The sequence below is a fragment of the Manduca sexta genome, chromosome 19 (genome assembly GCF_014839805.1).
Source record: "Manduca sexta isolate Smith_Timp_Sample1 chromosome 19, JHU_Msex_v1.0, whole genome shotgun sequence".
NCBI classification, from domain to species: domain Eukaryota; kingdom Metazoa; phylum Arthropoda; class Insecta; order Lepidoptera; family Sphingidae; genus Manduca; species Manduca sexta.
The window spans coordinates 8,199,754-8,223,811 of NC_051133.1; the positions used below are offsets into that span (position 1 = coordinate 8,199,754).

A 24,058-nucleotide genomic window follows, 5' to 3' on the forward strand; every position below is an offset into this window, starting at 1 on the left:
TTTACTTTAAGAACGGGTAAGGAACATAAATAGCTTTATTCTAAAAATATCGTTATTTGTATTTTATAGACTTAAATTTTCAACATCCCGCTTGTTCTGGTGATATTAAGGAAGATTCGCTTTTCGGATTCTTAGTATTTCCGATATTATCAAGTGAAAATGTGGAATATGAACTGCAGAGGAAAAGTACACAATATATAAAAACTATGCTGGACAGGAATGTGACGAAATCTTGGACCGCCAAGCGTTCATAAATTCTTTGTCACAAATAAATTTGATTTTTCAATATGCCCTAGTAATTTTGTTGCCATGACCTGTTAGCTAATACGTAACGAGGTATTACAAAGAATTATAGATAAAGCTAATTAAATTAAAACTGTAAAAAGGGTTTACTAGAGAAGGGCAAACTTTTCCTATCATAACATCCAGCGTAGCATTTTCTATATCACCTAATATTAGTCAAATAGGACAATGACCAGTTTGAAATAAATTTTAATTGATCAATGCTATAAAGTCTAGAATCGTTTTATAATTGTTTTCTAATAGAAATCAAGATATGTAACAGTGTTAACTAATCCAAATCATATTACGGTTAAAGTAACCGTGTAAATTGTTTCAAATGCGGTACCGAAGTTTGTGAGATGTGTTAATGTGAAACCCCTTGGTTGCATGCTCATAGAGGTAATTTAATTTTATTCGAAGCAAAGAATTCCCTGATTAATCCAATTAACCTCTTACTTCTTGTAGCACCCTATCTAATGTTCGTACACTCATTGCAAAGGTCATTTTCATTCATTGAGACCAATTAGAGAGGGCATCACTTCTTTTGAATCATTGGTCCCGGGTATGTGGGCAACTTATTTTTATCCTTAAGGAATTACGCGATATTTTATAGTTTGGACAACGTAATAAGTTTATTCAACATGACTGAATGTTGAAACTGTTAAATAAAACCACGTAAGCGCAGTGTCGATGGATTTTAAATAATTATACACGGTCTTGCGTGTCTACCTAATAAGGCTGACGATTCGAGCGTAACCAGCAACACTGCTCGGTCATCTACATTTGCCAAAGCAGCAAGCGTGAAAAAGACACTAGGAATATAAGTTCTTCTGTATTTAAATTATGTCAACTTTTCTTTTCTTATATTTTCATAATTTTTTAAAATCTTATAATATTCTTATTAGAAGAGCCCTTATTTATTTATAGCGACTGCTTTTACTAAAGACTTAAAACCAATATTAGTTTCTATTTTATAAAAAATGTGCATTTCTCAACAACAAAAAACGCATCGCTCAGTGTTTCGTTAAACTCATTCGTTGCTTTTGCATGTTTGCGTCAGTTTTTTGCGCATTATTCGCTATAATTTTAATGCGTTTTTAACGCTATTTTAGCATCGAAATTAGCAATAACTTTTAACATCGCTTTCCAATATCTATTTTATTGTTTGGTTTTTCTACTTCGGTGTTCAGCGGTCGTCACGCGATAGATAAAGAGGAAATTATATCTAACAAATCCATTCACATTTTATGCGCTTTCTCTAGTGAAATTGGTGCGAACAACCATTTGATACAGTTTTTATAATGTTTCAAGGTTTGCGAATTGCACTTTTTGTTCAAGAGCGGTCCTCTGAAAAGTTTCTTTTGTATTGCGTCCTGATGTACTATTATTTTCGCCGTTTCAGCTGCATTGTTCACAGTAAGTATTTTTCATTTATTCGCTGAATATTGTGACAAAGGAGCGTGTACTTCTTTCTCAGTGTTTGGGTTGCGTACAAAGTGCGATGGTTTCAGAAAGTGCTCCTCGATACTCCACAGTAATTCCTACGTTGCCATTGTTGTGTACCCCGCTTTTGTAACATATGAATGTCTTGACTTCGTATGTTTCTCGTTCCGCCCGTCATTTCCTGAGGAGCCCGCTTTTCACTTTTCATTGTAATATTTTTTCTACTTTTGTATTTAAATCATATGTTTTTTTCAACAAATAAGAAGTTTTTATAATCCCAATCATTTATAAAGTTAACGTACAAAATATCATGATAAGGGTTGGCGTTATATTTTCAGCGGGTTTGCAAAACTTTTATTGTCGCAATTCTTTCAATTCTAGCAAACCTGACATAAGAACGGTGGGCACTATTTACAGTTCCTTAGGCTTATCTTAAGTGGCAAAAGCGATTAAACGGCCATAAATGTATACGTATCGTAGTAATAGTAAGTTTTCCAATCCAATAAAAGTTTCATAAGAAGCCTTACAAAATACATTGCTCTCCAAAAACATGCAAAATTTCAAACACGAATAGAAAAATTGAAAAATGTTGCTAAAAAAATTGAAACTACAAATAATTAAACTATTAAAACAAGTTGCATGATAAAGTGCATCCGGCTGCCTTTTATGAACAGTGACCATCAGTTACCTAGAAAACAATAGCACATTTCACAAGCACACACACCGCTCTGGTCGGAAAACGCACATACACAATTTTCCGAACACCGGTTACGGACACTGCGTCGGTCGCGTCAGAGCAAAAGGCGGCACATATGAGCGCTGCCTCTGCGCGCGATAGACTGGCGGCGTTCGGACGCTCGGGCTGGCTGGCGAGCGAGCGGGACGCGCGCGGCGGGCGGGCGTGCCGCCGGCCGCGTGCTGACACATTGCGCGCGCATACACCCTCCTTGTCGCACGCGCCGCAACCGTATAGCCTCGTCTCTCACCCGCAACCCAAAGCACACCTTTCGTTCCCGAGACAGGTGTTCCTGTGCCTGTGTGCGTCCAGATATGGCTGGTTTTGCGTGTATGCGCACTTCCTGCGGCGGCGGATCGTTTTTTATGCCCGGCAGAAATTATAAAAAGTAAATGGAGGGAAAATTAAATAAAACGTTTACAATGAAGCGCTTTCCTGTAAGCTTTCAATGATTCAGTATGCGCTATTTTTCAGGGTGGGTGGCACCAGGCGGTTGTCGTCGGTCGCAGTGGCACGTCGGGCACGATTACGGTGCTTTTTACGGATGTTTGAGTGATGTAGGCGGGCGTAATTAGGCACGGGGCGGAAAGGTATATTGATTGCGGTGACGTGGCTTTGTGGAAAAATCGATATTTTTGTATTAAATGTGGCACGCGATGTGTCCAGCGAGTGCGTCCGCGGATGAGTAAGCCCCGCTATCGATCCGACAAACTTTCGACCCTAGTTTATGGCGCGCACTATACTTCAACCACACTTACCTTCAGCCATTGTCGATGTTTTGGTGAATGGTATCTTTAATAGATGCCCACAGTCGACTCAGCTCTACACATATAAGTAACATCAACTTACTAGGTTAACCTACATGAGCACCGTTGTAAAATATGAATTTAATAGAGGGGTTTATATAGCTCGCTCTATCACGTTACACGAGTTAAAATTTCATTAAAATGTATGCACTTAACACTTGCAACTTTCGCTTTAGGCAATAAAAAACACAATTGAAAACAATACCTATTATATTAAGTGTAGAACTTATAACAACTTGCAACGATACCCGACGGCTTCAGAGCCGACGACAAACACCAGAACGAAGTTCGTACGACGAGGCCTAAACAGGCCAACAATGCACCAAAGCCGACGCCGCCGTGAGAATATATATTCTACATTTGTATTTTATTAAACATTGCCGGGAATATTGGAACATTGTTCTCGCAGGCTTTTAACGGATTATATCATCAGCTTTCAAAAGCGAATGATTCAAAACCAACAAAATATTACACCATCGAAACTTCTCGTGATTTTATGTTCCATCACCGCTAATCTAGTTCAGGTGTTATTAGCTGGCTGACATTTAATCATAAAGAAGTTTAACTCTACCATTACCAAGTTAAGTAATAAAGCCCTGCTATTTTATGGTACATTTTGCCTTTAATGCAAACTTTAGTATTTGTCCACAACTTCTGAAATATCTGTTTACGGTTCTGTGATAAAACGCGAATCATATTGCCAACTCAAAGGTTTGTACAGATAAATATGAATAATGTTCTATTCTCGGAGACAGATCAAAGCGTATTGAGCGAAAATCAAGAGCCTATTTATACAACGAAAAATTCATTTGTGTAACTAAAATATGTATATGGCAGCATTATAAAGTCATTTACCTTAGTGTTGTAGTATTCCTTAAACGAAATTATTTGCACCCCGCCACAATAGGTAGCATTAATAATTATTTATACTTATGAAAATTGTTTAAGTAGATTTCGCGCTGTGTTCTACCTTCGATGATTCGATTTCTTTCCACAACAAATAATTCAACATGATTATTCAATAATATATAATGTATTATTTCAACATTCACACATACCAATTTCTGATAAAGCACTAAAGAATGAGAGTTTTAGCAATAACTCAAATGAATAAATAAATGTCTCAGATAGGAAAAAATTGGAAGTTTCCATCGTCAGTCATTTATGTCGTGTTTCTCATACAAGTACCGTAAATAATGTAACGTGTCTACTGGAGGCCCTGTACTACATACTTTCATTACTTAAGCTGTCGAAAAAAAAGTACGAAAGCAATTTCTAGATAAAGTATTTTTTAATACACATGACTACAGATTTTAAGACTTACTTAATTTCGAACCTGCTTAATTTCGTTTAGATCAAAACTCCTTGGTTTTTCAAATTTGATTAAAGATTAATTAAATTCATCAGATTGATTTATTCGCATATTATTAAAAAAACAATTACGTCAAACCTACATATCCGTGCATGCTTATAATTCCTTAAAATACAACCATAATCCATAAACCAAAACTATTTAAACACTCTAAACTACCTTCAGTCTTAAAATGCTTTGAAAATAAGACAAGAGAGACTGATGGTAGGGGCACGGCAAGAAGTTTTTGCTCGACATTCATAGGTCTGTAGCATTAAACGCAATAAATTATACTCTTGCTGAATAACATGCTCCGTTTCGTCGAGCGTTGCCTTTTTTTTCAGCAAAAATTGTCGAAAAACCCTTTTAAGTCGACGACTAATGTACAGTGTTGGATGGAAGTGATATCATAAAACACGATTGTATTAAGGTTCCTACTTGTCAACAATAATTTAATTGACAAAAACGAAATATTAATAAATAGATTTTACCTTGTAAACTGCTGTGGCAAAGGGTGAAATTTACCGAAAAGGAACCCGACACAACATATAGGTGCTAATATAATATAATAATAATACTTAAAAATAAATTTAATTAGTTCAAAAAATTACAGTAGTTATACTTACATAAACTCTAACAGTCTGAGTTTGGAAGTACAAAATACTACATTTTTCGTAGAATATGGTTTGGAAAAAAAAAGAAATTTTACACATGTTACGGGGGAAGCCGGCGACAATCGGGTTATGTGTACTCTTCGTCACTGGTAAAATTTTTAATACAACATTTTTAAATTCGAAGTAGTGCAAATAAGAACCCACGATTTATTATATAGTAATAAAAAATATATTTTTGAAATAGTAGTGACGTCGTAGGGAGCGATATTTTCAATAAGAATAAAGCCCCCTATAATGTCGCCTAATCAGTAAGATGTTCCTTTCAAAAGTAAGGCAGCTATAAATCATTTAGTAATTTTGACGTTCACAGACGGTGCCGACCTCATACGATCAGGTGACCCATTCGATCGCCTTGTTAAAAAATATCTTTTCGACTACAACTAGTAGTACTTATTTAATGATTAACAAATGTCTTACAGTATAAAGATTTATTATTATTCTTTAAAAATGTTGTGGCTAGGCGAACATATGCAAAAAAAAAATTGTTGTTTTCTACCCAATTCCCTAATGGGACAACAGGTTTACAATGTAAGTATTTGAAAAATAGATTTTAGAAACCATACATTACTTTTACGCCCTTCCATCGCGTCGAACACTACAATATTTTTTTTATCTAAAACAATCTGCTACTCCCTAACTTGAAACACTAAGGAAACGTTCACAACACCACCATTTAAGACGTAATAAAGATAATATTTCACGAATCTTTGTCATCATAATAGTATTTCGTTGCGCCCAGATGTTAAAGCACTTAGCGGCTTGCACCGGTTTTATTATGAATAGCAACGGAACTAGTATTTTGTGGTTTCCCTGTGGAGGCAGACGCAAATTAATGCCCCAGCTTTCAGCTAGAAATTAATGTAATGCACCTAGGTTACGTAGCCAAATTGTTGGCATTCAGTAAATTTTGTACGTCAGTGAATGTATGGAAAATTTTATAATTGAATTTTTGATAGGAGTATGTGTGGCCGAGTGTTCAACAGAGTCCCCACTACATTAAAACTTTTCATCACTACTTCGTTGTACGATATTTTTAAAACTAATTTGCATATGTATGTGTGCATAAAACATGAATACCGCCGCTTGATAAGAAAACTACTAGCGTTCTCTACTATAAGATTTTTGCATTCAAATTTCAATGATTTGAGCTAGATTACATCGTATTACGTAATATACATTACTAATGATAATACTTATATGCATATTATGTTGTTTAAAAGCATTTACTGAGAAAAGCACGTTTGCGAAACAGCGTCTCAAAACGGACCAAATGTTTTTGTAGCACAGATTTTAGTGTACGATCTTGATTGGAAGCCTTCCGTTTTACCAATAAACGATATTAATGGCTTACTAATCGTTGATAATTTTCTTCATTCTATCAAATTTAAGACCAAGATACAAAATACTCACCACGTTAATAACTAATTAATACATTTTATTTGTAAAGTACTTTATTTAACTCTAACTAGTTACGCATGCATTTTTCTATCAACACCACACTCTTTCCATTCACAAACTAGATCACTTATTTATAGTTTAAGTAAAGTAAACTGTCGACTTGTTTACGTGGCATAGCCAGAGACCCTCGTAGCTTAGTGTTAGTAACGAGCACGCATCCGACTTCAGCTAAAGTTAGCCGGATCAACTTGACGGCTGACTGACTTACATTAAAAATTATTTCGGGATCGCATCGCTTTACTGTCTTCCTTACCGTGTCCCCAATGGGTCTTGTTAATTTAACGTTATGACAATGTTGAATTTGAATTATTAAAATATTTTACAAGCGGAATCGAGCAGGGTTCGCTATTCAGTGCAGCTGCAAGAGCAAAATGATTTTTATTTACATTAATAAGACAAGCGCGGCTAATTTACATAAAACATATGAATATACATAATAGCACTACACCTTTTTTCCTTTTCATAAAAAGCAGAGGAATCACACTGACATAGTGTCCGCTATATTAGGGTTCATATATAAGGAGGCGAACCTGAATGGTTTTGTCCCTTCTATATTGGACAAAAAAACATATTAGCACAACACGACGCGAGAAATGAACCCGAGACATTAGCACGAAAGTAGCTACTCTCTACGCATAACAATACCCTGACAGTACGATCAAATTACACTGATAAAAAATTATTAAAAAAAACATCATTATCTCGGTCCATCAACGTCTCATTAGGATCTTAACAACGTTATTTTTATACCGAATTCCGAGTATAAATTTAAAAAACCGTTCTATTTAAAATGGCGGTGTTTAATTTAATTACGTATAGATTTTCCCGTCCCCTATCCCGCAAAGGGGTGCGGAGGTAAGACTAGATTGAGACATCCACTTTTCACAGCGCCATATTAAATCCCTACGAGATACCGATCGAAGCTTTCGCAATGTGTTTATTTTATTCGTAAGCATTTGCCTGCGTTTTCTTCTGTGAATTTTAATAGGCACATGATTATTTTGTGAGTTATGCGCCATATTTGGACCTTTGTAATGTAGTTATATCTGATTATGTTTAGTTTCATATGGCACGCCTACAGAAACGTTAATATGGGTACGTAGTACCAAAATCGTAATTATTCCGGTAGTATATCCTCGCCTCTCTTAATGTTTGGTTTTGTAAATATTTTTTATAGTTCAAGGTATTAAATTAGAAATAAATTAAGTTTAATAAGCAAAACAAAAATTAAACACTAAAATAAAAATGTTAAAAACTGCGAGAGAAGTATATTATTTGTTATGTAACATTATAAGCAGTTTATTGTATGCAAAGACGAAAAATAAACGGCACAATTCCAATTCATAATTAGAAAAAAGTAAGCCATGACTGAAAATATTTGAACAATTAAACAAGCCTTAACATTAATTATATTTTTCATTTTATAGTGTTCATTAGGGTGTTATTAAGTTTATAGGTTTAATTAACTAAGTGTATTATAAAGTTATCTAATTATATTTATTTTATCAACTTTTAAAATATATTTATTTCTAAATGATACCGTAGAGTTCAGAAAACCTAATTGTCTCCTGATTTTTTTTGACAAAATATCTAATATCCGTAATGTAATCCGTTGACAAAATATCTAATATCCGTAACTTCACTATTATTCTATAATTTTAAACCAAAACAATTCCAATTGTCTTAACAAAAACATTACCACTAAAATACAACATTAGTTGTATTCCACTCTGGCAGACATGGATTTACAAATTTGTAGCATTTGAATACTAAATATAACCAGGGGATTGAATAAGGTGACATTTTGATTAACTGAGCCCGAACGTATTCAAAAGTGCGCGCGTTCTAATTTGGCACCGTTTAACCGGTTCAACGAGGCTTAATACCAACCTTTACAATTTGTTAATCCACACACAACCGAAACTGTAGAAACACTTAAAGAGATTAAAACGCTTATCGTGTGAGCTCCTTGCTCGTTTCTCATTCTCTTATTTAAAAGCTTTTACTTTTCTTTCGCGTTTATGTGATGTGCTCGACTAAGAGATTAAAAAGGCCGTTTCTATACGTAACGGAATGATTTTAAAAGCAACGGTTTTTAGTACTTCGTGAAGTGTAATAAAAAATAAAGTTACTACCCTGTTTTCAGCGGCGGTTATATGACGTATAACGGCAATCAGTTAATCGGATAGCGGCGATTATTTCATAAATAGTCTTAACTTCAAATTTTTTTTTAACTGGCTGACTAAGTGCAAAAAGTTGAACCCAGACCTATTCTTTTTTTGAAATCTTGCGATTAAACACAGGAAATAAGGAAGTACATCATTTTATAATTTTAATACTCAAACTCATAGGACCACACTGCACCGAAGTTGCCGTACATCTAAAACATTTGGAACTCGGGGCCGCAGCGGTGGTGTTAATAAACTTGTTAAAATATTTCGTCAACGAAAACAACGTGTCAGCAGCGACGTACCTCGCGCCGGTCACGGGGTGACCACAAATTATGTGATATTAACGGGAATTCATTAGTATGTTGACTATGTATTTATTAGTTGCGAGATATTTCATACTAAGATATTGCGAACCGACATTAATCCGCATAGTGTTAATAATGGGAAAAAATAATATAAATATCGAAAACTTATGATATGTAACCCACTCATTGTCAACCCGTTAACATTCTAAAATTGTATGCAATAACAGCATCGCCTAAATGTTGGCTCATACAGATAGAGACAAACATACTCAGAGCTGTGAGCTAGTACTTATCATTAAGCGTTTTGAGTCACACATTGCGTAAGACCAGTTTGTGTCAAGGTCGATAATAGAAATAAGTCAAATCTTTTACATTGTTACCACCGACGCTTTCGATGTCAGTGAAATATGATCTCTTTGAATCTATTAAGCCCCACTAAGCTTTTTCTATGAGAAGCGGTTATAGACCTTATATCCCAAATTCTTAATACCGTTTCACAACGTTTTCAGCACACTTATCACACACATTACACATTGCCTTTATTGTGAAGCCGTCTACAAAACAGCAGTTTGTCAATATTAATCCTTTGTTATTTTTGTTGCCTAATTTATTTGACAATCCTAATAATATAAATAAAAGTTCATATTATTAAATTCATGTTAATATATTCTTACAATTATGTGCTGCTCTCGAATCATTCCGCGTAAAAAAATATCTCTCGAAGTAAAAGGACCACTGTGTAGTTTTCGAGATAATACTTCCTATCCTATCCTTTACTTATATACATATATAGCACGGTCTGTCTGTTCGCCAAATTTCATCCAAATACGCTTATTAGTTTCTGCGTTTAATACCGACAAACAAATAATCTTCACAAAGAATCGCATTTGTAATATTAAGTAAGATGACCGCAAATGTAAATAAAATCTAGTTGATACTACTTAAGGAGGTGTATAAAATTAATTAGCATGCCAGGACTTGTTATCCGTGGAGTTTGTAGCGAATAAAAACAAATAACGAACAAAGTGTAGGTTGAAAAGTAAGCTTAGGAACATGACGAGTTAACAAAGACGTTGTAAATGAGGTAGAGAAATGATCCTGACAAAGAAGAAGTTTCTTTACCATCGCTCAGAATACTGTACTAATCCAGCAGACGAAGGGTTAATTCTTTTATCTATACTATTGTATAAAGCTGAAGAGTGTTTTTTTATTTATTTGAACGCGCTAATATCAGGAAGTACTGGTTCGAATTGAAAAAATATTTTAGTGTTGGACAGCTCATTTATCGAGAAGGGTAATATAATACCACACTATAATCGATAGGAGCAGAGCATCTATGAAGAATATTGCAAAATCTGGGAAGATTCATTTGTTTTAAAGTTTCTGGTGCATGTTCTGCGTATCACGGAATTATTCCTATTAGAATGTTAAAAAAAAATATTATTTTGATGGCCACTGTAACTTAATCAGAATAATTAAAAGAGGGTTCTTCCTATTCATGACGTGGTAGAGAAAACTACATATTCTGATAGCGAAGAAATTCAATAGTAATACTAAATAGCTTATTTTATAAACGTAAAACATAAATCAAAAGGAATCTACTTACAGATGCGAAGTAAGTCTAAACCTACACAAAAACATTCACTAAGATTATGAAGACCAAAATAATCTATTTAAAATTCCGCGTAAACGTTCAGTCGTGGTCAACCTACAGCCGGTAGAATTTCGCAGTGGCTAATATGTTGCGAAAACCGTCACAGCGCGGTGTGAGTATGGCAACAATTTTAATAAATAATTATCCCTCCAGGTACCCAGCGGATAAACAGATACGGACTTAATTCTTCACCAGCACCCACTTAAGAGCGAGCCGCTTTGCATATTCAATTATTTTGATACGTTTTTATTTTATTCGAGCATTATTGTAATAAGTACTTGTAATTGCTTTTAATGGATTTCTAGCTTAATTACTCTCTTTTAATGCGTAAATAAACAATCAGGTATTTTGAACAACGTTATTAGACGATGCAATAAATTATCTCAACATGAAATATCCGATTTCAAAATATTATGTACATTAACTTTATATCATACCAATATTTTTAAACAGTAATTACACTAATCGACTTTTGTCTCTGACTAACATATTACTTAACATTATAAAGAAAGCCCCAAACCAAACTAACAAAATTGATTAGTGAAACCAAAAATAAATAGTTTATTGTTTAAAATATAATTACCTAGTTAAACGCACGGTTTTTGCTTCGATACAGTCTTCCATGCCTGACCTCTGCATGTTTCCAAACAAAATTATTGTTTTGATAACACAAGGCTACATTGCTATTCAATACTTGTTTTGTCTGAGCCATCAATCTCGGCCCACGTGTCTTATTTAAATAGATTTTTTTATCTACATTAGCTTAAGAAGATTTTAATAGAATATCAAAAAAGCAAAATTTTCATAAGTATTTAAAGTAGTTAATATTTTTTTCGTAGTTATTTAACATAATATATTGTTATACTTATTATAATCGACGACTGGTATATTTATCTGTGTATATTTATAAATCAGGTATATTAATATTTGTAACTACCCGCAGTCTATTCATTTCGAAAATCTAATTAAGAAAATGGATTATCAAACATTAACAATGACTTTTACACGGACGATGTTACACACAAAAATAAAAAAAGACAACACCGCCTACATTTGCACAGTATAGAAACATAAATATTTGAGCCACGCACCACTGGACACTCCTAAAAAGCCAGAGCTAATTGCACTAAGATACCGTCCTTTGCTAATACGATATGTGTAACACGGGGTGAGGCTGCGTCCCGCTCATTTAATACGCAAACGACCCAACTGACTTAACCAAATAAGGATTTAACCGGCCAGAAATTACGGTTGAAATTTGTATAAAACATTTAACATTTCAGCTTTTTCTATTACGGCACGCGTTAATGGAAATTGTGAGCCATGCCCGTGTCGTTACGCGCTGCAAATGTACATAATGTGTCGTCAAAAGGGTGAAATATACTTTAGTAGGCTGTGATTTCGTATGCCGGGGTTTGCCGGCTTTTAAAAGTTTACCCGATTTGATCCGTGTTAGACGAGCGAGTGCGTAACTCTCGTTCCGGAATAAGGACACGCCGTAACGTGAATGCCGACTTGAGTGCGTAAAACAAATTATCACATATTTATACCGGCTGCTTTTTATCATAAATAACGAAAGGATTCCACGCAAATTATTTCTCGCTTTACGGATTTGTGATCATGATATCGGTTGTAGATATAATATTAAGTACTTATGTAATAAACATTTATAAATTATACATAATAACCTGTCCTTATTCCACTATGTCGCTTCAATATAATATTTTCTATAGAAGCTTCTTAAAATGTTCTAATATAATCCAAACTCATTAATTCATATTAGAGAAGTAAAATTTCATGAAAAGTATTGTTCTTATCTGAAATCCAACTAGGAACCTAAATTAATACAAGAACAAAACATGAAAACATAGGGTTTCACAACTAAATCAGCTTATTAATGGTGCGCCCAAGTAAACAGAAAAAATGTGACGTAGTGACGTACCTATTTCCAATTACATTAAGCATTAGACTCATTTTAGCCGGTATAGTATCATTAGATTTTTTTTTTATAATATTGCGTTTAATTTGCTTTGAACAAACAAAATACGATACTCAAAATATGACGCTTTTATTAAATTCTTCTTACGTTTATTAACTTGAGGAAAAACGGCCCGACTCGCGGGGAAGCTTTAAGAAAGAAAAAAGTTTCGCGCGTCCTGACTAAGGAATTTTATTAATGTTTTGTGCACAGTTGCCGACAAAACATCGTATTAACGCCGAAACATTATAAGGCCGCCATTATAACATTGTATAAACAAAACAAAAAAGAATTTCAATAGACCGGCGTCTTTCAAATGTCTCTTAAATGTTCAATTTGAATTATAAGTATATTTATATTGAAATATAACCCTGAATAACGTGTTTAACTAAGATTTAGAGTCTAGAGACGTGCATAGCACGATCATAGCACTGGCTCTATAGCCAGCATTATAGAGACGCATAGTGATGTGATCGGGGTGGTACCGCAGCCACAGTGGTACCAAGTACGGCTATGCAGTAAGTACGCTTTTGTATTATGTGAATCGCTAGAGCTCATCATAATTATACAAATAATACATAACGCGTCATTTTCCTATAAAGTATTGTATAGAATCCCAAAACTTAATGTGACCAATTGAAAAGCGGCCGAAACTCACCGCGCCGCTGTTCCTGTGAACTCTTATATCTATCTGTATTTATATATAGATAGATTGATAAAGCTATATCGGACGTTAAAGCACATACCATATAAATATACAATATGGCACCTCTCATAATATTAATAACTAAGATTCTAATGAAACACGGTGCCTACAATACCAAAGTCATTTATTATGTAAATAAACATTACTTCATACCAACTGCGACCTCCAGGCTCCAACGTGGTGACGCTTATAATAATAAACAATTATAATCAAATGTGTACGGAAATCATTCCAGTAGTACTAACATTGAATATTTATCAAAATGTACAGTAAATTAAAATAAAAAATTAGGTTACTAATACAAACCAAAGCTAATTCAAATCCATGAAAATATAAATTGAAATCATCAAATTCACTTAAACACGGCGTGATCATCGGACGCTGTATTACATCAACAAATTCATATACATGCACAATTCATAACGCTAAAACTGCCGAAGCGATTAATACGTACACAAAATACACGATCCCAATTAACGTGCACGATGTTTTGAGCGGGAATACGAATCGGCTCCTGCAGGATAATATCGTTATACCCATCGGTGCCAACTGCCAACACTGCGGGCGACTGCTAATAAATAAACGGCCCACAACACCAGAACGCGATTTTTCACACTTATTCTATTCGTTAACGTAGTCGGCGTGCACGTAGTCTCGGTATATCACCACTCTTACAAACAACTGTAACCTGGTAATGTTCCAAAAAGCCTATTAAGGTTGCAGCCCAACACCCGACCCGGTGCGCCATATGATAAATGTCAAAAAACCCAGCCGCATTGCAGAATGCAGGATAAAATTCAATACTTTGGTGCGAGCCTACTTTTGGCAAGCGGTATATAAACAAAAAAGTTGTTTATAGCAGCGCCAGTTTCTATTGGTTTAGCCAACTATCCAACTTTTAACGTATTAGATAACGTTTATAGGCCGTTAGTGTACTAGAAATAATATAAAGTGAGCAAAAAAGCCAAATCAGTAAAATTGACATTACTGAAAACAAGTCAGTTTACTAATATTCATTACTGACTCGGCATCGGGTCGTTGGCCGCACAGTTAGTGTCCTATTCGGGAATAATATAAAATATTGTCTGATTTAGGTAACCTCTTAAAAATATTTTAACTAGGTTCTGTCAAGATTTTCGCAGGTTTCAATGATTATTCCCATAAAATAACTAAGACAGGGGTAAAAAAAATGAAGCATGTGTTTAGGTGTTAGCAAAGTTTAGGTAAAAAAGCTTTGGTAAAATTATTTACTTGCAAATTCAATACATCAAAAAATATTTAAATTCAATATTTGGATAGTTATACACTCAACTAAAATTCGAAAGCTTTACAATTTTCAGAATCTAGGCACAACAAGACACGCCATCTACCGAAAATTGTATAAATCAAAATCTTACACGACAAAATATTTTACTGTATCTTGGCTTTATTCTATTTTGTTTTTTTTTTTTAAAAAACTATCTGGAATTTTCATTCGGCAAACACATTTTTTAGGATTTCATAGTGTAATTTTATTTTAATCCGAGCACGGCGGTGTCGCGGATCCTTCGGGAATCCGTGGTCTTAGCCGGTTCACCTCCGTCTAATACGCGAAATAAAATTACAGGAACTAATCCTGATTTAAAAATCTATTATTCCAGTTCTATTTTTAACGCTATCGGGGTTATATACCGAAAATTAAATCACTACATTTTAAAATCTTATAAACATCAGTAAGACGATTATTTTTTTTACAACTAATGCTATAAAAAGAATATTGTCTTTCGTGTTGATCTACAAGAAAATAATAAAACCTATGTAAATGCCATACTTTGTTACTTTGGACAGCCACGTGTTTTCTATAAAAAAAAACATTTCATTTGTTATTAATATATCTCCCCACTCTCGAGTATGTATTTAGACTTTTTTAAATTAATAATTAATTTTCATATACTGGAAAATTAAAAGAGAACTCCCGCACGTCGGCCTAGGAGCGTCATCTCGTTTTAATATTTCTTCTTTCGTCGTTTGTGCGGTATTTGGGACAAATTGTACCAGTACGTCATGTTGAGACCGTAATTCATAGGTTTTGTTGTGAGCTACACAAGTCATACTAAACCAATATTTTTCAAAAAATAAATTTGATTTATACTACGTTTCGTCACATAGTTTATTTATTAAAATATTGTTATTTGAACGTCATACGTGCTATAATATATACCAATAACTTGATAACAAACTAGAATTGATGTTCTTAAAATCCATAGAGTATTGGATAGGAAGAGATATATTCACGCATTCTTACATACACCAGATAGGTAGGGATCAAAAAACTATTTGTAAGTGCATTATGCACCATATTTTCGGGTTTAAACGAGACATCGCCAGTGTTAATTCCTAGTCTAAAATCATAAGTCGTCTTACATTCTAGAAAAGAACGGAGAAAATTTTAAAATCATGAGTCATATCATGACATGACATGAATTAGCAAAGCCGGTCAATTGCGTTAAATTAAAACACACCATTTGCAAATTGTGGTGTACAAAGCTTCAGTCAACAATGGACTTACATAATGAAAACTAAAGCGGAATTATCCTTTTGTATATAGAAAAAATCCTTTGAATAAGCAGGCTTTTTATTTTATGTGGGACGCAATACAACGGTTGCAATTGCGTCGCGGATATAGGGCATTGAGGAAAACAATGTCGTTGTTATTGTACATTTTAATATTTTACTTGTGGGTATAGCGACATTGTTTCAAACCGTTTATTTTTAAATTGTGGTTGATTTGTCCCAAGAAATAGCACTTTTTTTGATGACCAGTCTGAGAAATCATTATATCTCAACATCATTTGATACGATCCGCAATGACAAGTCTCAAATAAATTTAATTTATCGTTATAATATAATAAATTTAATAATATAATAAGTTCAATTCAATTAAATATAATAAATTTCTGTTATCGTAATGATTTCTTATAATGTTAGACATTAAACATTAAACTATTTTTCGGATAAGAAAAATTGATTAATTTTTATCTTCAGTTATTGTATTACACGGCTAATGTAGATAGTACAAATTTTTTGGAAGAATAAATTAGAGTGTGACATTTGTATTTGTTCGATATTCCGACACAGAATTTGAGCCCAGGACCTCAGAGCGGTGATGTTTCGCACACGCAATACAACTACGCCACCGAGGTAGTCAAGGTTAAATATTCACAATAAATATTCTTCGTATAATTGATACATGGGCTTTTAGGACTTGCTAGTGCACTTAAGGTTTAAGAATCATTTATTTCTCATAAGATTATAAATTAATCACGCACTGAAAAACCTACTTAACATAGTTATACGATACAGGCGAGCATTTTAAAAAGATTGCATACTATCACAATGACAGGATAACTAAATTACAAATAACAATTTCATAGACATGAATAAATATTGTTCAACAATTACTCATAACACTCATCAATATAAATACGACTACAAATACAATTAATTACAAACAACAGAATCACATTTTGTGCAAGTTCAATGGTATTTTGGTGGATAATTTTGTATAGGGAAACCCACCCAGGGCAGCGCGGCGGCAATATTCCGATAACTCGGAATAGCAGTCTACATCGTAACTGGACCAATTAGACGAAACAGTCAGTTAAATCACCGATTAAACTTCTAAAGTTAAATTATAACTACTGTATTTGTATAATTTAAAAAGTTTTTTTTTCGTTTATTTTTTGTCCTATGGTCATTTTCGTATATGGGAAGTTTTTTTTGTTTAATTTGTTTTTTATTTATATCCGTATTCACTAACACATACATATTATACATGTACACACAAAATATATATGCATTATGCATATATATACATACATATATATATTGTGTAAGTTCCTTATAATAAACTATTTATTTATATATGGTTATGTATGTTGAAGTCATGTAAACATTTTTTATTATTATTTATTAGTTTAGCTTTATAACATGTGTTTAATATAAGTTTAAAACGTTAAGCCTTAGGGCTTTTTAAAAGAAGCCGTAGATCGTATTTCCTTTATGTCTTTTGGCAATTTATTATATAATTTCGCTCCCTCAAACAAAATACTACTCTTGCCATAGTGAGTCCTGGGTGTACGAAGAACAATATTGTTGGCTTGCCTTGTTTTAATTTTTTGTATGTCTGTTCTTTTTGTGAATGTGATGCGACAATGAAGATCATTTGTTAATTTTTTTCTTAGTAATATACAAGTGCTATATATGTGATTTTGTTTTAGGTTAAATAATTTAGTCTCTTTGTAAATTAAGTTGGTACGTGTAAAGTATTTGTATCTGAATAGAATTTTTATTAATTTGTTTTGGGCCGTTTGTACGGTATTAAATTTTTTTTTATGAACAGAACCCCGTATTTCTGGAAGATAGTCGAGATGCGGTTTTATTAAGGAATTGCATATACTGTATCGTGTTTTTAAAGGAATGCAGTAGGTTATATTTTTGAGTGCACCAGGGAGAGAAATAAGTTTCGACCGATTTTTTTCTAGATGGGGCTTCCATGTCAGTTTGCGATCTAATATCAAGCCGAGGTATTTTTCATTTTCTGAAGTCTCTAGTTTCACACCATTGATAGTCAATGGTGGATGTTCATTTATCTGCTTATTTAATGCCGAAAAGACCAGGTACTTTGTTTTATAGATTCGTTTATAGTAAGTAAGTTACGTAGAAACCAGTTTTGAACTGCATTTAAATCGGCTTGTGCTTGTTGTACTAAAGTGTCTATGTTTGGACCAAAGTAAAATAGGCATGTGTCATCTGCATAGTGTTAAGTTTCCCTTTAATCAAATCTCATCCAAATTATTGATGTAAACTAAAAACAAAATTGACCCTAGGATCGATACTTGTAGGACGCCAAACTTTATCAATTTGGTGTTGCTTTTGTACTGTCCAATTTGTACAATTTGGTACCGGTTATCTAGATATGATCTAAACATAGCCAAAGCATTGCCTTTTATCCCTGCATGTTTATGAAGTTTTTCAATTAGTAGTTTATGGCTAACGGTATCAAAGGCCTTTTTCAGGTCAATGAAAATACCCAATACAATACCTTTTTTGTCGATAGAGACCTTAATGTCAGTTATGAGATCGATTGTAGCAGATAATGTATTAGATTTGGGTCTGAAACCGTACTAATACTTGCTAAGAAAGTGTATGGAATCTAAATGTTCAGATAGTCTCTTATGTATCACTTTTTCTTCCCTTTCACTTCCAATTAATATCCAGCTTGTAACCGTCAACAACCACATTTTGCACTAGTCCTCATTTTCAGACCACTGCAATAATGTTTCCCATTCAAAGAAACATTAAATGACGACATTAAAAGTTCGAAAGCAAATTTAATGATGAGACGACATTACCGAGTAAACACTTAAGGTACGAGAAAATTCATATTTATAATACACGAAATATAAATTTGCATAAAAACGAGCAACTTGTTCCATAATTATCCCTTTGATCTCCAGCACGTGAGTCACTCGCTTGCCTCTGGTAAATATTAAAGATGGTTCAGTATACGCGCGGACATGTAAATCCTTATCCATATATATCATTTTCGTATTTTTGGTACATACTTATAAAATATAATTTTCATTAAAATTCCAATTAAACCATGACTCAATTTATTGGGATTTTTATCGACATTATTTATGGTTTGATTTTATTCGGGGTCAACTAAAATAACCTATTTGAAATGAATATATTAATGTTAGTATTATAGTAGATGCTATAATTATTGGCTTACTTTTAGTCACCAAACTCAAGTTAGAGCAGTACGAGCTTCTTAGAAGTAACTTCGATACGACTAGACTGCCAAACTACTTAAACTCATATAATCGTTCAGTGTTCTCTCGGAAGTAAGTGTATAAGTTAACTAAGCAAGTAAGTTGTTTAAAAATAAAGAATATATAAAAAATATAATTATATCAAAATAAAAAAAACCGCATTCACTGTTGTAAGCACTGCGCTAAGGAAATAGGTCGACGTCGTTTGGAACATTATAAAACGGAAGAAAGCATAATAAGGCTGACCTTTCCTAAATTGTCCACCCAGATATTTAGTACTGGCTGTGTGTGTACTGTTTGGAAGTATACAACAGTACACAACGCGCAACCAACTGAAGTATTCATCAGGCTGAAGACATCAAGGACTTGACACTAGGCTTTGCGCTAGGGATGTGCGCAGTGTTAATAACAGAGCTGTCGATTTTCAATATTTTTGACGTTACATCACATTTTAATTTTATAGTAGGATAACTATTATGAAATATTGCAACGAAACGCTACAAGGATTTCATGACGTCATGTCAGTGAGATGGACACCTCCACTACCGCCTAACCTACCTGGGCATTTGTGCTTACTTTAGTATCTTGAATACCACCTCGGTACGGTGATTACTGTTACAATCAGTTGACCCACTTACTCGTCACCGACCGATGGCATAAAAAGTTAAAATTAGAATTCAATACTTTATTCACAGTGGCTGCATGGTAGATTATTAATACCAACGGCGCCATCTTAATTGCATTATAAAATCAAAACCCATTTTGGATAGCACCGACGGTTTTCAGGTGAAACTCATCCGTCCCTAAAACACTGACAGTGTAACGAGTCGTCACTAGAGGTCGGAGGGTCAGCTGAAACAAGGGGTTGGCGGGGACGGCGGAGCGGTACCGGGGCGGCGGGGAAGGCTGCCCTGTCAGGGGGAAGCGGGGGCGCAGGTGTTGTCATGGCGACCGCGCCCCACAACACGCCGCGGCGGCGCCGACCGCGCTACACGCACACAACTACCTTCGACTGTATATGTTTTATGTGTTTGCTGGTTGTAACTTGGATTGCAACAACGTAAGTATACCTAAACACGTATGTGTAACACGTGCGCATGGGAAATAGAACGCGTTTTAATATTTAAAAAGCAAGATACACGCCATCACCAAAATGGTGTGTACACGCTGTCATATTGATGCAGCAAGCATTCCACCGCCTAGCACGCGAACGGACTAATTTAAAAAATACAACACTAAATTCATTCTATTATCCAAGCATGTAAAACAGAAGGTCAATTCACCGACCGTTTTTTTAAATATTTGTCATACAGACAGGGGCGAAGTTTCCCCCAGTGCAAACAAGCTACGAAACTCTATACAAAACTGTGTCGCATCATTCGACCCCAGCGTAAAAAGCTGACATTCTCGTGTCGTTGCGCTAAAGTCCATTTAGATAGCGTACATATATTGCTGGCGATTGCATCGAATGATTTCGTTTACTGTTTACACCGACGGCACTATCACACGGCACATTGTCACACCATTTGTACAGAAAAGTAAATAGAAGCAAAGATAATGTCGAATACAGGGATCACGTACACTCTACAATAAGCGATATATCTAATATACTACAATACAATCTAACAAAATAATGGTTAATAAATTGTCTCATGGTACTCTGTGACAGGTGAATTTTCTTTAAATTTACTTTTGTCCACTGTTTCGGTAATGTTTGATAGAAAATCCTAATTTGGTAGCCTAATAGTATTAGGTAATAATAAAAACTATTTCGAAACATTATCCCGAGGATCACTCCACCGTTTTTTTCTCATGACGTTACAAATGAACAAGACACTTACCATAAGACGAAAAAATTCGAGTAAGTAACTTTTCCATCTATTAATAGAATAACCCATCGAGGCCGCGTAATAAGTCCCAAGAAATGGAACGTTGGATTTGCAATTTAAAAATTAATGAGTCTTGAACCACTCACATCGATCCTACTATTCTTGGACTGAACTCACGCTTGTCCGTTACTGTAGTTTAAATTGTAGCCATATCGCTGTTCTAATATATAATAGGATCTATTTCAATAGAACTAGCATAAAATGTAGCTAAACTGATGGTATTATTATTTGATGACATTTTCTATAAATTTTATTAAAATAAAGAATTTTTACTATTTAGTCTGAGCGTGCCCATAAGAAATCAAAGCCGTCCCCAAGGTGTTTGACTCTGTTTAACGACTCCTGCAATTTTACAAGCGAACAATTCGGCTCATAATGCACTCCCGAGGCACTGATGAACTCGAGAATTCAGCTTCTAAACATAGCAGTTTCACTTGGGATTTGAACCTACTCTGTTCTCGTACAAAGGTGTATCTTGCATAGTAATCAACTTTCCCATATATACTGAGAAATGAAGTAATATGTTGCGCAATAAACTATATCGATTTAAACCACTTATGTTATTAAAAAAAATTCTCAAGAGAACGAAACAGCTGTTGTCTTTACTTTTCAAGTCACTACTCTTCGATGTCATCAAAGGTTGAAACGCTTACAATTTAATTGAATAAACTATAATTATTCTATAATTAAATGCTTTGTACTTATTACGCTATAATCCTTGAAGACAAATGTAGAGTTCCAAGAAGTATGTATCTATATTGAATCGACTGAATTTTTCTTACAATTATAACCTAACCTAACCTAACCTGCCTAGATATAATGGAACGAATGGAATGGATAAGATTTAGAATTTATGGTCCTATCGACAGGCTCGCCTTAGCGAGCCTATCGATAGGACCATAAATTCTAAATCATGAATCATGTTCTCCAAAAAATACTTAAATAAATCTTGGAATCGATCCCAGGATACCATCCACCTAAGCGATGTACGCTGATGCTAAAATAATAAAACATTATAAATTATATTTATATATTTTAACTAGGTAGGTTAGGAGTAGAAATAATTAAAAATGATCTAATGCGTTCAAACAAAGTTCACCTTCAAATAACGTCCTATAGAAAATAAATGTCAAATAACAAAATTATGACGCAGGCTAAAACTATTGTTGCCTTTACTTTACCTACAAAAAAGTAGTCAATAAAACGTGTTGTTATTGTCACTTAGCAACGAAATACGCATTACCAAAAACAAACCTTCAACGTATTTGGGGCCATACAAAAGGTGTTGATAAAAATATTAAAAGAATGTGAACTAGTTTGTAATTTGTATATAATTTCGCTTAACGTAAAGCATAACAATCTGATAATCATGATACTTATGCTTGTGATACCAAAAATTAATTGCAATATTATTCGGCATGAGAGAATAGTTACAAGACGACTAAATACAGTTATTGTTCCAACAATTATCGAGGGAAACATTTACCGATATCAACTAACATATTCTAGGAAATTACAGAAAGGCTCGATTAGTAATTGATGCTATAAACGGCGGTTACCCCGCGCTGGCGATATTATAACAAATTCTATGTGTAACTGCTTGGTACACGCAATACACTATTGTCGGTAATGTGAGATTACGGACTTACGGCAACTTTGCCCTTCTGAATTTATCAAATTGTAGCTCAATTCGATAATATTGCGCCTTTGTATTTTGTTGATAGATGATAATACCGCAACCAGTTTGTATGGTAAAAAGATTATTCGTTCTAAAATAAGGTATACGACTATGGTCTTCTAAACATTTAAAACAACACTACACCGTATATAGCCAATTTTTACAATATCTTCGTGTATTTCATGTACATTTTAATGTTGCCTCTTAATAAAGGGTTGTCCAATTATTTTCTGTTCGAGGTAGTGGCTAGTGTGTGGAGAAGCCATTACTGTCTGATTAACCAAATTACGACGGATTATAATGTTTCAAGAGCAATTCACACTTTATTAGGGTCCCGTGCCCGAAAATGGAACCCCTATAGGATCACTTTCCGTCCGTCCGTCTATTTGTTTGTCAAGGCACGTTTTCTCAGGAACGCGTAGAGTTGTAATATACATGGAACTACGGTCTCTTTCAGCTGTGACAAAATAAAAGTTATAAGTTAACACGATCAAAAGATGTGACCGTTTATGTTGCATAATAAGCGATTTCACAAGGGAATTAAAATCTATAGGGTATTTTCCGTTGACCTAGAATCATGAAATTCGGTAAGATGTATTATATCACATGTAGAGGAAAATAATGGGAAAGTTATAAATATGTAATTAAATAATTAAAAAAATATATCTATTATACAATTACTATGTACGGTTGGTGTAATAACCGTGTTTGGGGATCGAACGGCAAAGTCAAGTTTACTTACATACTGAGATACCTTATGTATAAGTTTGTACGGAACTCTCGATGTGCGAGTCCAAACAACCGTCATGCGCTCTTTTATAATACCAGTATTAAATTTCAAATAGAATAATTTATATATCTTGTATGCGGTTAAATGCTAATAACTATAATAATTATTACATATTGATAATTAATTATTAATATCAAAGTTTAAATGATTTCCAGCACGTTAAATTCGTGTTACATTATATATTATTTATACTTATACTATAAACAATAATTAACCAATAATTTGATTGACTCCCGAAACAACAGCACGAATTCCTTCGAAATTATTCAACCAATTTTTCCAATTTACATAAACGAGTAAAAAGCCGAGCCGCTTGGCCGA

The 24,058-nt window shown here is 34.1% G+C and overlaps 1 protein-coding gene across 4 annotated transcripts in view; it reads right to left on the reverse strand.

Annotated features, from left to right (window-relative positions):
• LOC115442665 (protein couch potato) overlaps window positions 1-24,058 on the reverse strand; it is a 208,867-nt gene that overhangs the window by 175,925 nt on the left and 8,884 nt on the right. For 3 of the 4 annotated variants that reach the window (XM_037440321.1, XM_037440319.1, XM_037440318.1), the window contains exon 1: window positions 2,414-2,579. The exons of the other annotated variant lie outside the window; for it this stretch is intronic. The gene's annotated coding sequence lies outside the window, so the exon portion shown is untranslated. Of the gene's footprint in view, window positions 1-2,413; window positions 2,580-24,058 lie in introns of those variants that run through there. 4 annotated transcript variants of the gene reach the window in all.